Raw genomic sequence first — 17,235 nt, 5'->3', positions numbered from 1 at the left:
GTTGCCAATTTTGACCATGTTGAAGTCAGTCACATATGGTATTATGTTTAAATGAAAATAGTGTGGGTTAGGCCTCTTTACTCCCTCTAGACAGCTCGGAGTCTAGAACATTGTACGCCCCTAGAGAGGGGGAAGGAGGCGAGAAGAGAGTGTCTCTATGCTAGAGGTATGTCTGTGTGACAACTCTCTATATCATCTCCACTGTATAGCCCCACTGGTGGCCTCGGGGCCCAGAAAGGTGTATGGAGCCGGGTCTTAAGGGATTTGCTTGCCACTGTCCAAGTTATGGGGGTCCTATCGCAGGCCGTTAAAGCACCCTGCAGTGTAGAGAGGTAAAGATAAGCCCCCTTTGAATCTTAATTTATCTGTGTTGTTTGAAAAGGGGGTCCCCTTTAACGGGGTTCCGTTCCCCCTTCTTCTCCCTCCACCAGTCAGGCTTCCAGTGTGGGGGTTTTGCTCGGCGTCTCCCACTCAGCACCGGCCCCTGCTCTCCCCGACGCTTAGCAGTGTGACCGGCTGCTGATCCACGCAGGAGAGCTATGGAGGGGGACGCTGGGGTGCCGGATGCCTGCGCTTTGGCCCGTACGGTGCTGCAGACTGGGCTCGGGGCTCGCCGAGGGTCCCTGGGGCGGGTGTGGAGCGGGTGTGGAGCTGGGCGTTAGGGGAATTCTCACTCACCGCCAGGTCTCCCCTCCGGGCACCGCAGGATCTCCCGACGTGCCGCTCACAGCCGCCGCGAGATTTCCAGCCGGGTCTCAGGAACTCCAAACGGCCTCCTGAGGATCCCACGCGGCTCACAGTTTCCTCCACTCCGGTCCCGCCGTCTTCCAGATCTGGTGAGTGTCGGAGCTCTCTTTCCCTGCAGGCCGTCTGGCTTGCTCCCGCGTCCTGTGGGTTCGCCGCACTGTCCACCTTCCTCGGGACCAGGCGGCCGATTACCCAAGATGGCGGCGGTTCTTCTCCTTTTGTTGCACGGGACGTCGGGCTCACCTACTAGCTCGGTCCAGGTCGAGGGGGGGGAGGACAGCCAGGCCTCCGGACCCTGGTCCGTTCTTTCTGAGCCCGCTGATGTTCTCTAGATGTCCTCCGGCGGGTGTCTGCAGTTCTCAAAGGCCACGCTGCTCGGGCCTCGCCGCCTCCAGTGCCCTGCCTGGTCTCAGTGTTGGAGGGCTCCTAGGGGGTGCCAGTGTGGGTGAAGCTGGGAAATGAGGGTCTCCCCCCTCCTGGGGTGATCCAGGGACGTGGATGGAGGAGTCCGCCGGGGAGCAGGATGTCTGTCGATGTTCAGGAGCTCCCTCATCCATGTCTGCCTCTGACAGCGGCCATTTTGGACTCCCCTGGCTTATGGATGTTAATGCATGATTCCTCAGGAGACTTTGGCCACCCCAATGACTCTTCTTAGGCTGCTTTCACACATCAGTTTTTTGCCATCACGCATGATCCGGCGAAAAAACGGATCAGTTGCATCAATTTTTTCCATCAGTTCCTTCAGTTTTTTGACAGATCCGTTGTGATACTGAGCATGCTCAGTTCAAAAAAACATCCAGCGGCCGTAATCCGGTTTTTGCCGGATCCGGCGTCCATAAGCTTCCATTATAAAACACACCGTAACACTGATCCGGTGCGATACGGTAATCGCCAAAGACAAAAAATGTTCACTTCAACATTCCATCCGGCCCCCAGAACGCAAGGCCATCTGGCACAATCCGGCGCTAATAGAAGTCTATGGGGGAAAAAAACGGATCTGGCAGCAACAGACGCCGGATCCGTTTTTTCATGTTTTTGCCGGATTGTGCCTGATGGCAAAAAACTGATGTGTGAAAGCAGCCTTAAGTAATTTACATGTAGCATATGATGAATACATAATTTTAAAATGGACTTTTTTAACTGCGAGATAGCAGTATAACATTGTAGTGTTAATCTGAATGGAACTCAACTAGTTCGCTTTTTTTATTTATTTTAAGCATTATTTTGTTCCCATTAAAAACCATAGGCCATTACTGGATCCTCTGGAGTAAATAATGTAGTTTATTTTATTTATTTTTTTATATAAGTTTTTCCAAGATATACAGAATTAAATAAAAGGGAGATTAACAATCGTAGTATAGTAAGAAACAATCTAAGTATGCAGAGCATTTCTTTGCAATAAAAATCATTAAACTAGCACAATTCTCCACAACGGAAAAAGTAGCTAAACATTACATTAAACTTAAGACGTCAAGATTTAATGTCTAATAAGCATACTATGACATAAAAATATATTACATGTGAGGCCTCATATTTATCCTATTATTAAATGTATAAATGAAAATGAAATATTAAAATATCAGAACTATAGAAGCAGAGAGCAAAAAGGGTATGAGAGTAAAATTATAATAACAATGGAGGGGAAAAAGAGCAACAAAAAAGAATAAAAGGCAAAGACATGGATAGGGTAGAAAAAGAAGAGCAATGTAAGGTGCAAAGAGAGGTGGGGAGGTGGGGTCAGGCATGTCCATGTTCAATCTCTCAGGGTAAAATAGATCTCTGGAGGGCGAGAAGGTTATTTATCATTAGTTAAGCTAGGATGGAAATAAGGGTCTAGCGTTGAATAATGGTAATTGAATGCATACTCTTGTGAACTGTTGGTTTGATGTTCTCTGCCATAAGGGACTCAGTTTGCCATCTCACTAACTACTCACTAAGGCCTCTTTCACACGTCTGTGTTTCTGGCACGTGTGACGCCCATTTTCACACGTACTAGAGACACGGATACATGTGGACTCATTAAAATCAATGGGTCTGAGCATGTCTGTGTTTTCACACAGACCGTCTTTCTGTGTGGGGCACACACATGTCCGTGTGCTCCATATGGCGACATGTCTGTTTTCTGCCGGCAGCACAGGTGTCACATACACTGATGGGATCTGTTTTATCACTGTGGCACGTACTGAAAAAAAATATAGGTCACATAACAATAAAGAATTTTTATACTTACCGGTCACCTGCTTGGGATGTGTATCAGCTCCAGGCTTCCGCCGCTATACTCCCCCCTCCACCCCGCTCTCCTGCCATTTCTGACCCTCCCTCTCCCGCCACTCTCCTGCCATTTCCGCCCCTCCCCCGGCCTCCACTCTATCCCACCCATCGCCCCTCCCCCTCCCGCCGCTCTCCTGCTGCCGCTACCCCTGGCCAATGCTGCTCTACCCCCAGCACTGCCGCTGCTCTCCCCCCCGGTACTGCCGCCTCCGCCCCTCCCCCCAGCCTCCGCCGCTCTCTCCACCTCCGGCCTCCACTCTCTCCTACCGATGCCGCCTCTGCTCCCCCCAGTGCTCCCCTCCGTTCTTGTGTGCTCACCTCAGGCCGCCGCCCCTACTGAATACAGCGGAGCACAGAATACTGCAGAGTGCGGTATACAGTGGCGCACGGAATACAGCAAAGCACAGTATACACCGAAGCGCGGAATACAGCAGAGTGCGGTATACAGCGGCACATGGAATACAGCGGAGCACGGTGTATGGAGGAGCACGGAATACAGCAGAGCGGGGTATACAGCAAGGCGCAGAAAACAACAGTGCACGGAATACAGCAGATCACAGTATACAGCGAAGCGCAGAATACAACAGAGTGCGGTAAAGGTAGGAGCATGGAATACAGCAGAACGCGGTATACAGGGGCGCACGGAATACAGAAGAGCGTGGTATATGGAGGAGCACAGAATACAGCGGAGTGTGGTATACAGAGGAGCACAGAATACAGCTGAGCGCAGTATACAGTGGCGTACGGAATACAGCAGAGCACAGTATACAAAGGAGCATGGAATGCGAGTGTGCGTGTGATAGAGCATTGCGGGTCGGCATGCGTGCGGCAGAACATTGCTAGTACGTGGTGTGCAGAGCGCTATATGGGGAGCACTATGCAGCTGTCCTCTGTGACATTTTAGACATTCGGATCACTTTGGGCCACCAGCAAAATGGCTCCACACTATGTCCCTAAACTTTATCCTCCCTTATCTTTTTGGAAATATCCATATGGGGAGGGGGAAGTCTGACATCACATACAGGAGAGCAGATTCCACCCACTGTTACTGCAGTTGTAATGTGAGCTAGTTCTACAGTAGCTCTGCAGTAGGATTTCAGCAGCTTCTCCCACTAGTGTTTAAGAATAGAAAATATCAAACTTTTATTTTTTTTTTATATTTTACTCAATTAAAAACAAATAATATTTAAACAAAACATTAAAAAATTAATACTTTACATTTTTTCAGTTATTGAATTTTATTTTATTTTTGTTGACACCTTCCCTTTAATACCTTTTTAGTATAACTCACTCTGAAGTTAGACTGCTCCAAAGAACTCACTCTGCTTAATAAAAATAAGGAGATTAATTAAGTAAGGCCTAAGCCACACGGCGAGAAAATCGGTGCGAGTGGAGTGCGATAAAACATCGCATTCCACTCAGACCAATTCTAGCCTGTGTGACAGCACACATGAGCGATTATTTTCTCAGCCCTAATCGGACCGAGAAAACAATCGCAGCATGCTGCGATTGTAATCCGAGACTCTTTCTCTCGCACCCATTCAAGTGAATGGGGCGAGAGAAAAATCGCACTGCACTCGCGGTACACCGGTGTACTGCTAGTGCAGTGCGAGAATGGCTATAGCCGGCTACACAGGCGAGAGGGAGAGAAATCCCTCCCTCCCCTCCTGAGTGCCGGCCCGCCCCCTGCAGCTGAGGTCTGCTCGCACGAACGGACCTCAGTTGCAAGGACACAAGCATGACACTCGGCTCTGCTGTACTGCCAGCACGAGCCGAGTCTCATGCAAGGGGATCGCAGTAGTCCCCGTGTGGCCCCAGCCTAAGGAAAGCAATTCTTCAGCCTATAATTCAAGTTTTTACTGCTAATGACCTAGACAGATGGCAGAGATTTCAGAAGAGTTCCAATAAACCAGGTGCTCTATAGCCATAATGTATAGTGGGGCAACAACAAGCACTGCCATTCCAGTGGCAATCTTAAAGAAAGAACGAGTGTTGTTAATGCATATGGGGTTGTGACAAAGAAGGAAGATTCTTCCCATCATATCGGCTGTAATGGCTAATTGGGCCATTTCTTTTAACTTATTATTTGTGCAAGCAAATTTGTGGCTTCTTTTCTATTTGAGCATGAATGTTTTTTATGGAGATCAGTGATGGTTGCTGTCAGCAGAGTTACACCTATGTTAAATACGAAACGGGACAGAGTCATTACACCAAGTTATTTTTTGCAAAGTGCAATCAAAAAACTTTATTAAAGTATCCAGTACATGTTTGTTTAAAAAGGAGGATTTTTACAATTATTCATTCAATGGTAAAATACACGGATATAAGAAAAAAACATAGGGGCCTTAGGCACTGGCACAGTGATAATAAAATTACATATAACATCTAGTTTGTTTTTACATACATAATAGGCATTACATGCCACACATTTTCAATGAATATGTATATTAAAGTTTTACAAAATAGTATAATCCAAGTGTGCTGCATGTCATTCCAATTACTAATCATATATCAGGACACTAGAACATGAGCAGTCTGTATGCAATTACATAGGCTTTCTGCAATGGACCTATTCAGGTTCAATAGCAATCTCATGCCTCCATTACCCACATGCCAGTAATCTCTGTGATGTTACTATTTATTACAAACTGCCGGTTATGTGACTAACAACAGGAAGTATAATGTTATAAAGATACACCACCACTCTGCTGCTATAAGGATGTTGCTCCTGTGGATTACAGGGTATAATAATAATAATAATAATAATAATAATAATTTATTCATTTATATAGCGCTCTTAATTCCATAGTGCTTTACATACATTGAGATATACAGGGTATTACATGCAATCACATTTAGCTACCATTCACCATTTTCCAGGGACATGCACGTGCAGTATATAAACACTAAAAAAGCAGCAGTGCATGTAGTGTTAAAAACACTACTGTTACCCATAAAGTCAGGGATGCCAGGTGATTTGAAAAGTGCCAAGTGCAATCGGGCTCCAGCCCCTACGATCGTTTCACAGACGCAAGTCCGCTGAAAGGGGGCGTTAAATCTGTGTAATTTTTATGACTAGCCTGAAATCAAAAGCTATGAAAAGCACTCATCAAATGCAAAGCTGATGTTAATTAGAGTTTTGGTAAAAACATTACTGCAGTGTTTTAATGAATAATAATTTAATACTATATTTTTTAGTTTTAAGATCATTCAGATTAAGCACTTTGATGTGCTCCCTGGCAATATATCCAATAAGGGAGAAACTAGGGCATATTTTTCATGAATTGGCAGTATTGATAATTCTCCTCCATTGTGTAATGTGAAAGGTATGCTGTATTGTCGAATACATTTTGAACAACGTTTTGGAACTTGACGAGTAAGAAAATGGAGAATATACCAGAGATCACAGTGTAAAACAAACGGTAATTGTATTCTGAAAACCATGCACTTGGGCAGACCCAGAAGACTGAATGACAAACATTGTTTTTCAAGATGCATACTCAATATGTGCTTTGCAGGATGCTAGATGATAATAATATAATAATTTTATTTATACAGCGCCAACATATTCCGAAACACTTTACAATTAAGAGGGGACATGTACAGACAATAAAAAAAAAGTAAAGGGGTTATGTTTGAATAAAGAGGGAAAGATACCAGACAAAAGAGAGGTAAAATATTTCTTAGGTAGGTAGTGACAGCTAGGGAGAGGGACTGAAGGAGATGTGAGGAAATAAGGTCACTGCTGAAGGTTGTATGGCAAGAGGAAGCCTGGTCACTTCTTCTGTAACATGCTCATAGATGAAAATTGAGGTGCAGGAGGGAAGAGGATCTAGGTCATGATGGGATTGTTCAAAAATGTCCTAATGGATGTGGTTGATATTTTGTAGAAAATAAGTGTCCATATCGTCAGCTCTGATATTGGTGACCGGGACCTGTACTTCAGGGAAGGAAGTGGAAGGTATCAAAGATAGTCCCCTTGTCCTCTCTTCTACTTCTCCTACACTTATATGTTGGATTATTCTAGCAGCTACGATGGGGAGAGTGAAATAATAATCTACATACCCAATATTTCTTTCCACAACTATCATGTGATGAGGGCTAGTCAAGACCCCCATACACATTACATGGTCAGCCAGTCGTGCCCCAATCTGGGCTGTATGGGCTTTAAAAGGTCCTTTTAACCCCTTCAGCCCCCAGCCTGTTTTCACCTTAAAGACCCGGCCATTTTTTGCAATTCTGACCAGTGTCACTTTGACAGGTTATAACTCTGGAACGCTTCAACGGATCCTGGCGATTCTGAGATTGTTTTTTCGTGACATATTGTACTTCATGTCAATGGTAAATTTAGGCCGATATTTTTTGCGTTTATGTGTGAAAAGTTTGGAAATTTGGCGAACATTTTGAAAATTTCGCAATTTTCAAAATTTGAAATTTTATGCCCATAAATCTGTGAGATATGTCACACTAAATAGTTACTACGTAACATTTCCCACTTGTCTACTTTACACCAGCGCAATTTTCGAAACAAAAATTTTTTCCGTTAGGAAGTTAGAAGGGGTCAAAGTTCATCAGCAATTTTTCATTTTTCCAACAAAATTTACAAAAAAAATATTTTAGGTACCACATCACATTTGGAGTGACTTTGAGAGGCCGAGGTGACAGAAAATACCCAAAAGTGACCCCATTCTAAAATCTGCACTCCTCACACTGCTCAAAACCACATCTAAGAAGTTTATTAACCCTTTAGGAGCTTTACAGCAACCAAAGCAATGTGGAAGGAAAAAATGAAAATTTTACTTTTTTACACAAAAATGTTACTTTAGCCATAAAATTTAGCATTTTCACAAGGGTATCAGGAAAAATGCACCATAAAATTAATTGTGCAATTTCTCCTGAGTACACCGATATCTCATATGTGGGGGAAATCAATTGTTTTGGCGCACGGCAAGGCTCGGAAGAGAAGGAGCATCATTTGAATTTTTGAAAGCAAAATTGTCTGGAATAATTAGCAGATGTGATGTTGCGTTTGGAGACCCCCTGAGGTTCCTAAACAATGGAGCTCCCCCACAAGTGACCCCATTTTGGAAACTAGACCCCTCATGGAATTTATCTAGATGTTTATTGAGCACTTTGAACCTCTGGGGGCTTCACAAAAGTTAATAACTTTGAGCAATGAAAATAAAAAAAAAAAAAAATTACCACGAAATTGTTACTTCAACCAGGTAGCTTTTTTTTTCACAAGGGTATCAGGAAAAATTGCAACATAAAATGTATTGTGCATTTTCTCCTGAGTACACAGATACCTCATATGTGGTGGAAATCAAATCTTTGGGCGCACAGCAGGGCTCGGAAGGCAAGGTGCGACAATTGACTTTTCAAACGCAAAATTGTCTGGAATCGTTAGTGGATGCCATGTTGTGTTTGGAGACCCCCTGAGGTGCCTAAACAATGGAGCTCCCCCACAAGTGACCCCATTTTGGAAACTAGACCCCTCATTGAATTTATCTAGATGTTTACTGAATACTTTGAACCCCTGGAGGCTTCACAAAAGTTAAGAACGTTCAGCCGTGAAAATATATATATTTTTTTTTCACCATGAAATTGTTATTTCAACCAGGTAGCTTTTTTTCCACAAGGGTATCAGGAAAAAATGCACCATACAATGTATTGTGCAATTTCTCCTGAGTACACAGGTACCTCATATGTGGTGGAAAGTAATTGTCTGGGCACACAGCGTGGCTCAGAAGAGAAGGAGCGCCATTTCACAGCAAAATTGGTTGGAATTATTAGCGTACGCCATGTTGCGTTTGGAGACCCCCTGAGGTGCCTAAACAATGGAGCTCCCCCACAAGTGACCTCATTTTGGAAACTAAACCCCCATGGCATAAATCTACATGGGTAATGAGCACTTTGAACCCTCACGTGCTTCATACATTGAGGCATAAAAACAAAAAAGTACTTTTTTTTTCCCCACAAAATGTTATTTTAGGCTCCATTTTTTAATTTGTACAGGGGTAACAGGATAAAGTGGACTGCAAAATTTGTTGGGCAATTTGTTCTGAGTACGCTGATACTTCATATGTGGCAGAAAAACACTGTTTGGGCGCACGGCAGAACTCCAGAGGGAAGGAGCGTCATTTGACTTTTTAAATGGAAAATTAGCTGGAATCGTTAGCCGCACCATGTCGCGTTTGGAGATCCCCCTGATATGCCCAAACAGTGGAGCTCCCCCACATGTGACCCCATGTTGGAAACTAGACCCCCCCCCCCCCCCCAATACAAAGAAATATTAGTTTGGCATAATAAAAAATAGAGACGTCAGTAAAAAAAAAAATATATATGCACCTGCAACTGACACTAAGGCAAGTGCCACACGTGAGAGCAATGCACAAATCTCGCATCGCATCACCCGACACAGCCGCACACTCCTGTCTGGAAGAGAGCGACCGTGCCGGATGATGCGGTGTGAGACTCGAGCATCGCTCTCATGTGTGGCACTGGGCTGACCCTTACAATATTCAGTAAAAAATACTGTAGTTGATGATTACTACAGTATAATTTTACTGGCCCTAAACTAAGTTTATTTGTATTTCTTTCTTAGTTTACAGAAAAAAAAATTAGGACGAACGCACAGATGTACTGCAAAAAGGGGGGGACTAGGTGGGATGGAAAAAAGATGGATGGAGGATAGAAGAGGGCGCAACGGATGCAGGAGCGGCGGAGGATGTGTGAGGGGCCACGGCGGAGGATTGGTGAGGGGGCACGTCGGAGGATGGGAGGGCGTGGCGGATGGAGGAGCGGTTGAGGATGGGTGCGGGCGCAACGGATGCAGGAGTGGCGGAGGAAGGGGGGGCGAGGGGAAGGGTGGAAGGGGAGTGGGAGGTGAGATTGGGGATAGCTACCTTACAGAATGGATCTAGGCAGCAGGATTGCAGCAGATCCGGGAGGGGGGAAGAGGGGGCAGAGGATTAAGGGGATGAGAGAGAGCAGGCAGCAGATAAGGGAGGGGGCAGAGGCTGATGGGGGAGTGAGGTGGCAGATGCAAGGGCGCAGAGGCTGATTGGGGAATGAGGTGGCAGATGCAGGGGCGCAGAGGCTGATGGGGGAGTGAGGTGGCTGATTCAGGGGCGGTGGAGCGGCAGATGCTGGGGCGGTGGAGCGGCAGATGCTGAGGCGGTGGAGCGGCAGATGGGGAGAGAGCAGTGACTGATGGGGAGAGGGGAGCGGCAGATGCTGGGGCGGTGGAGCGGCAGATGGGGAGAGAGCAGTGACTGATGGGGAGAGGGGAGTGGCAGATGCTGGGCGGTGGAGCAGCAGATGGGGCGAGAGCAGTGACTGATGGGGAGAGGGGAGCGGCAGATGCTGGGCGGTGGAGCAGCAGATGGGGCGAGAGCAGTGACTGATGGGGAGAGGGGAGCGGCAGATGCTGGGGCGGTGGAGCAGCAGATGGGGCGAGAGCAGTGACTGATGGGGAGAGGGGAGCGGCAGATGCTGGGGCGGTGGAGCAGCAGATGGGGCGACAGCAGTGACTGATGGGGAGAGGGGACGGCAGATGCTGGGCGGTGGAGCAGCAGATGGGGCGACAGCAGTGACTGATGGGGAGAGGGGACGGCAGATGCTGGGGCGGTGGAGCAGCAGATGGGGCGACAGCAGTGACTGATGGGGAGAGGGGACGGCAGATGCTGGGCGGAGAGCAGCAGATGGGGCGACAGCAGTGACTGATGGGGAGAGGGGACGGCAGATGCTGGGCGGTGGAGCAGCAGATGGGGCGACAGCAGTGACTGATGGGGAGAGGGGACGGCAGATGCTGGGCGGTGGAGCAGCAGATGGGGCGACAGCAGTGACTGATGGGGAGAGGGGACGGCAGATGCTGGGGCGGTGGAGCAGCAGATGGGGCGACAGCAGTGACTGATGGGGAGAGGGGACGGCAGATGCTGGGCGGTGGAGCAGCAGATGGGGCGACAGCAGTGACTGATGGGGAGAGGGGACGGCAGATGCTGCGGCGGTGGAGCAGCAGATGGGGCGACAGCAGTGACTGATGGGGAGAGGGGACGGCAGATGCTGGGCGGTGGAGCAGCAGATGGGGCGACAGCAGTGACTGATGGGGAGAGGGGAGCGGCAGATGCTGGGCGGTGGAGCAGCAGATGGGGCGAGAGCAGTGACTGATGGGGAGAGGGGAGCGGCAGATGCTGGGGCGGTGGAGCAGCAGATGGGGCGACAGCAGTGACTGATGGGGAGAGGGGAGCGGCAGATGCTGGGGCGGTGGAGCAGCAGATGGGGCGACAGCAGTGACTGATGGGGAGAGGGGACGGCAGATGCTGGGCGGTGGAGCAGCAGATGGGGCGACAGCAGTGACTGATGGGGAGAGGGGACGGCAGATGCTGGGGCGGTGGAGCAGCAGATGGGGCGACAGCAGTGACTGATGGGGAGAGGGGACGGCAGATGCTGGGCGGTGAGCAGCAGATGGGGCGACAGCGGTGACTGATGGGGAGAGGGGACGGCAGATGCTGGGCGGTGGAGCAGCAGATGGGGCGACAGCAGTGACTGATGGGGAGAGGGGACGGCAGATGCTGGGCGGTGGAGCAGCAGATGGGGCGACAGCAGTGACTGATGGGGAGAGGGGACGGCAGATGCTGGGGCGGTGGAGCAGCAGATGGGGCGACAGCAGTGACTGATGGGGAGAGGGGACGGCAGATGCTGGGCGGTGGAGCAGCAGATGGGGCGACAGCAGTGACTGATGGGGAGAGGGGACGGCAGATGCTGCGGCGGTGGAGCAGCAGATGGGGCGACAGCAGTGACTGATGGGGAGAGGGGACGGCAGATGCTGGGCGGTGGAGCAGCAGATGGGGCGACAGCAGTGACTGATGGGGAGAGGGGACGGCAGATGCTGGGCGGTGAGCAGCAGATGGGGCGACAGCAGTGACTGATGGGGAGAGGGGACGGCAGATGCTGGGGCGGTGGAGCGGCTGATGGGGAGACAGCAGTGACTGATGGGGAGAGGGGACGGCAGATGCTGGGCGGTGGAGCAGCAGATGGGGCGACAGCAGTGACTGATGGGGAGAGGGGACGGCAGATGCTGGGCGGTGAGCAGCAGATGGGGCGACAGCTGTGACTGATGGGGAGAGGGGACGGCAGATGCTGGGGCGGTGGAGCGGCTGATCGGGAGACAGCAGTGACTGATGGGGAGAGGGGACGGCAGATGCTGGGGCGGTGGAGCGGCTGATGGGGAGACAGCAGTGACTGATGGGGAGAGGGGACGGCAGATGCTGGGGCGGTGGAGCGGCTGATGGGGAGAGTGCAGCGGCCGCCGTGACGCTCTCCTCCTGCTGCGCCACCCCCTGCATCTGACGCCGCTTGCTCTTACTGCTGAGTAGCGGCGTCACATGCAGGGGCGCAGTGGGAGAGCAGGGGCGAAGCACATGGAGCAGGGCAGCGGTGGATCGGGGGCTGTGACTCACAGATGGGCGCCTGCAGGGATCGCTCTCCTCAGATTCCACGGAGGGAGAAGCTAAGGAGAGCGATCTCCTACAGCAAGCTCACCCGGTTCCAGAGGCACGGTGCTGCTTGGAGAAATCGGTCACAAGGCCGATCTCTCCAATCAGAGCTGGGGGCGGGTGCAGTAAAGCTCACTGAGCTCCAGCCAATGGCCAGTGCTGCAGCTGCACTGACATAGCTGGATTTCAATGCTTCAGCCATTTTCAATGGCTGAAACATAACACTGGCTGTGATTGGCTGACGAACGCCGTTCAGCCAATCACAGCCTCCGTAGGTCCGGGAAGGAGACACCACCCCTCCTGAGGTCAGGTACAAGTCCTCTCCTTTCCGAATCTACAGTTTTTTAAAACCGATCGCGGTGCCCGGTGCTCTGGTGCCGCGATTCCGCCATGACGGATCTAGCCGTCATGGGTCTTTAAGTACCAGGGCACCATGACGGCTAGATCCGTCAAAGGTCGTGAAGGGGTTAAAGAATCCATAAAAAAATAAAAGAGAGTGTATGTGACCATAAACAGTTTTGCTGTACTTTAACTAAAATAAATTTAATATATAAACATTCATCAAATGACTAGTATGGATTTTCAGTCAATTATATTCTTTGCATAACTGGTGGTACTCTGTTCTAGTTCTAATCACAGGTCTCCAAGGGTAATATTGTTTGAAAAGTAAGAGATGACTTTTACATGCTTTTAATCGCTGAATTCAGTAAAACCACTGACTCCATAGGCTTCTAAAAGAAAATAATTCCAAATTGAATTTCGGCTATACGTTTGTGAAGACGGTGGTCTAGTGTATTGCAATGATGTTCCTGGGCTAATGTAAAAATTTAACATGAAGTGCAGTGCAAACGAATGGAGACTCTATTGATTCAACCAAAAAAGTCTGAAGGCTCTGTTACTGCACAATGGCAACAAGTATGCTTCAGTGCCTGTAGGTAATTCTGTGCACTTAAAGGAAAGCTAAGACAATTTTTACTTTATTCTCAAGAAACTTAACTATTGGTATCAAGGATGGTCAATATCTGGTAATCTGAAAGTTCTCTTTTTTTCTCCTTGGGCTGCAAGGAGTATATGCAAATTGCCCATGCTTTTTGTGTGAATGGGACAGCCAGGACAGGAGTCATCACTGGAGCCAAAATAAGTTGTGTGTCTTTGCAATCTGTACTTAAGAACATAGTTCTGGAAAGTTCAGTTGATCCCATTAAAATTCTTCTGTCACCACTACGCATTAAGCTTGTACTGATGATGCAGTTTGTTAAAGCTCTTCTGAAAGGAGAGAATTTTAAATACATGTGTACCAAGTTTCAGGGACTGTCAGAATCAAAAACTAAAGGAACGTATTTTTGTGGGTCTAACTATTCAGAAACTCATGAAGGACGACGTGTTCAAATCAAAAATGAAAGCTGTTGTGAAGTGGGCTTAGGATTCTTTTTAAGAAGTCGTGAGGAAATTTCTAGTCAACAACAAGGATCCAAAATTTAAGTTCATTGTGGACAATGGCTTGTGGTGATCTGTGTTTCACTCCTTGGGTGTCATGGTGGCGTCGGACTCAATAAACACTGCAAAGTCTGACAAACAGCCTGGGATCACTCAGTTACACAGCCTGTCATGGGCGTCAGCTGGTTCTGGCTTCACTGCTTTGCTGTACAGCGGGAGTTAATTCCTGCTGGCTTGTGATCATCTGCTGGGAGCTCAGGCTGCTGATCACCAGCTGCCTTCACCCTTTATAAGGATCTGGACACTGTGGCTGAGTGTCGGGTATAGTTTTGCTTCCTGTTGTTTTCCTGTGATCTGGTGATCTACAAGTTGTGGTTTTGCATGGTGTGTGAGTGCTCCAGTTGTGCGTTAGTACCCTAGCCCTTTTTCTTTACTCCTCTGTTCACATACTGTCTCCCCTTTTGTGTTTAAGTGCAGTGTGTGCGAGTTTTCATTTACCCTTGTCTGTGCCTATTTTTGGGGTTTTGGTTAGTGGGTTTCCAGCCCGCTCCCAGCGTGGGGGAGAGTAGTATCAGGGCTCAGATAGGAGACAGGGTCACGCTGGGAGCTCCAACCTGGCTACAATTGAGCCTACCTTCGAGATAAGGGACAGCACAGGGACTCCAGCCTTGGGGTTTGCCTAGGAGCACCTGTTCCATCTTTACATACCTCGTGACAACAATATGATGAAACGTTTCCAATTCTTTAGTTTGTCTGATGAATAAGTTAAATGTTTTTACATTCCCACTTGGACTACTTTCCAGAAAATCTTGTTGCTGTTAGCAAACAGCAAGCAAAAAGATTTCATCAGGATATCAAGGAGATGAAACAACAATACGAAGGTAGATGGAACATGAACATGATAGGGCACTACTGCTGGATGCTTGATAGAGAAGATTTTCAGGCCTTCTATAAGATACGAGTAAAAGGTATCAGGAGAAGCTTTGAAGTGAAAATAAAAAAACACAATACTTTCCAATAAAGTTGCACAATGAATGTTCAATAAATTTATGTAATATTGTGTATATTTTTGGCACAATCATTTTTCTTGTTCATCCAAATAATCCAGAAAGGAAAAAGACCGCACTTGTCCACTGTGCCGAAAATCCTCTTTATTCAAACAAGGTGCACAGTGGACGAGTGCGGTCTTTTTCCTTTCTGGATTATTTGGATTCATCCTTCTATGTGGACGAGCACCCCGCAGCCGGTGCAGTATCGCAAACGTGCGGTACCGCAAGTTAATACCCAGTGGTGCGGGACTGTTCTTCATTATGATTTTTTTTGTTCATGTCGCTTGTGCGTAATTTCATTTGCGTTTTGTGCAAAATCCATACAAGATGGTTAACTAGAGAAGTGGGGTTTTCTTTTTTCTGTTTTCTTAAATCCGGGCATAAGAAAACATAGGAATCAGTCATTGGATTTTAAACAATTTTCATAAACCCACATTTTGCATACATGTGTTATTAATCTAATTCCCTTTAATGTTTTACTTAAGTGGCTAACCTTTAATTGGACTTAGTAATAAATGTGGCTTTAATAGCAATAAGATTGATTGTGAGAACATTTCCAAGTTCTTAGTTGGCACCTGATAAGTCTTTGGCTGCCCTTTTAAGTGACTTTTGTTTTCATTGTCAGGCATTGCCATTTGATATATGGCACCTTCAGTGCTGTCTAGAGTGCTTAATTAAAACTTAGGATAACGTATTTTTATTTACCTTAAGCTTATACATGAATTCCTTGCACATGCATTGCTGTACTGTCTGCAGTTGCACATAAAATGGTTTTTTTGGAGTGAATTTTCAATTTCTGACTGGTGGGTCGTACCCCTGGTTCAACCAAATGGATGGGGCTGAACGTCTTAGAATGCTCCAATCCTTTATCCTGCTAATCGGCTGCGGTCTGAGAAGTCAGACTCCCAGTCATCAAGCATTTTTTGCTATCAGTATTTTAGTTCTTCAAAACTCATGCAGTCTGTACTTAGGTCATGGGCACATGGTATCTGTAGTACTACTGTACTCAATAACAGATGGGTCTATGGGTCTCATCAGGGTCTTAGAACTGGATGTGATGTAAACATTTACAACTCTTATAGCAAAGCCACCTTCAGTGTGTTGATTTTGCTCTACAATTGACATATTCTTGACTGATGTTTTATTACCATTTACCTTTGTAGTAAAAGGTGCATAAATTAGTTCAATAAATGGTAGATGCCGATATTACCATGATTTTGCTTTTATTTTTCTTAGAGAAGCTAAGAATATAAATGCTTCCATATTGGTTTTCACACAAAAAAAATTGTGCCAAAGCCAGTGCATTTCAATCACAATCGTGGTGAATAATAGCTTTGCATCTGCAACGTGTGAACGCAGCTTTATGGCGTGAAAAAGAAAAATGTTTGCAGTTTTGCACTTCACCCATAACTTTTCAGAAGTCACTAGAGGAATGGGTAAGATTTTACAGAATGAAAAGATCAACAGATTTAATATAAGACAGAAATGGGTTTAAAGGGGAACATGTCACCAGATTTTGGCCTTGTAAACTAAACTAGCACCTTAAACACCTGTGTTTTGCATTCAATAAAGGTGCATGTTACCCCCCTGAGCCCCTATGTAGACCTCAAAAATACCTTTATAAAATATCCTGCCCTATATGTAAATTGTCTGGTCCGGTCCGATGGGCGTCCTAATCTGTGTCTCCTTCCCTCCTTTCGCCTTCCACCTGTCCTGATTGACGTGGATGACGCCTCAGGTGCCATCCACGTAGGCGGGCAAAATCTCCATATTCCCTGCTCACACAAGTGCACTTCGCTTTGCCCTGTTGAGGGCAGAGTAGAAACATAGGTGTGCCTGCGCAAACCGTCAGATTCTCTATGCAGGTGTGAGATTTTGCCCGGCGATGTGGATGAAGCGTGTGAAGTCATCCACACCGCCGGGCAAAATGTTGCGGCTGTGCGAGCCGGGAATATGGAGATTATGGTGACAGGTTTCCTTTAAAATATAATGCAAATTTCTGCCAGATCAAAGCTGAAGTATATATTTTTTTTCTGCTGCATAGATATGTTCCAAAGTGCAACTGAGTATGAATGAAATGTCCGAACTAAAGCCTGCTTTACACGTTGCAATTTTGCATACGATATCGTATGCGATTTGCAACGCCCCCATCGTATGTGCGGCACGTTCAATTTGTTGAACGTGCCGCACAAACGGTTAACCCCCGTCACACATACTTACCTTCCATACGACCT

General features: G+C 47.1%; 1 protein-coding gene across 4 annotated transcripts in view; it reads left to right on the top strand.

The window, feature by feature from the left end:
- ULK4 (unc-51 like kinase 4) overlaps positions 1-17,235 on the top strand; it is a 1,163,168-nt gene that overhangs the window by 545,521 nt on the left and 600,412 nt on the right. The window lies entirely within an intron of this gene.

Source organism: Anomaloglossus baeobatrachus, chromosome 6 (genome assembly GCF_048569485.1).
Source record: "Anomaloglossus baeobatrachus isolate aAnoBae1 chromosome 6, aAnoBae1.hap1, whole genome shotgun sequence".
In the NCBI taxonomy this organism is placed as follows: domain Eukaryota; kingdom Metazoa; phylum Chordata; class Amphibia; order Anura; family Aromobatidae; genus Anomaloglossus; species Anomaloglossus baeobatrachus.
Note: the sequence above shows the minus strand (reverse complement) of the source record. Positions and strands in the feature narration are given on the sequence as shown.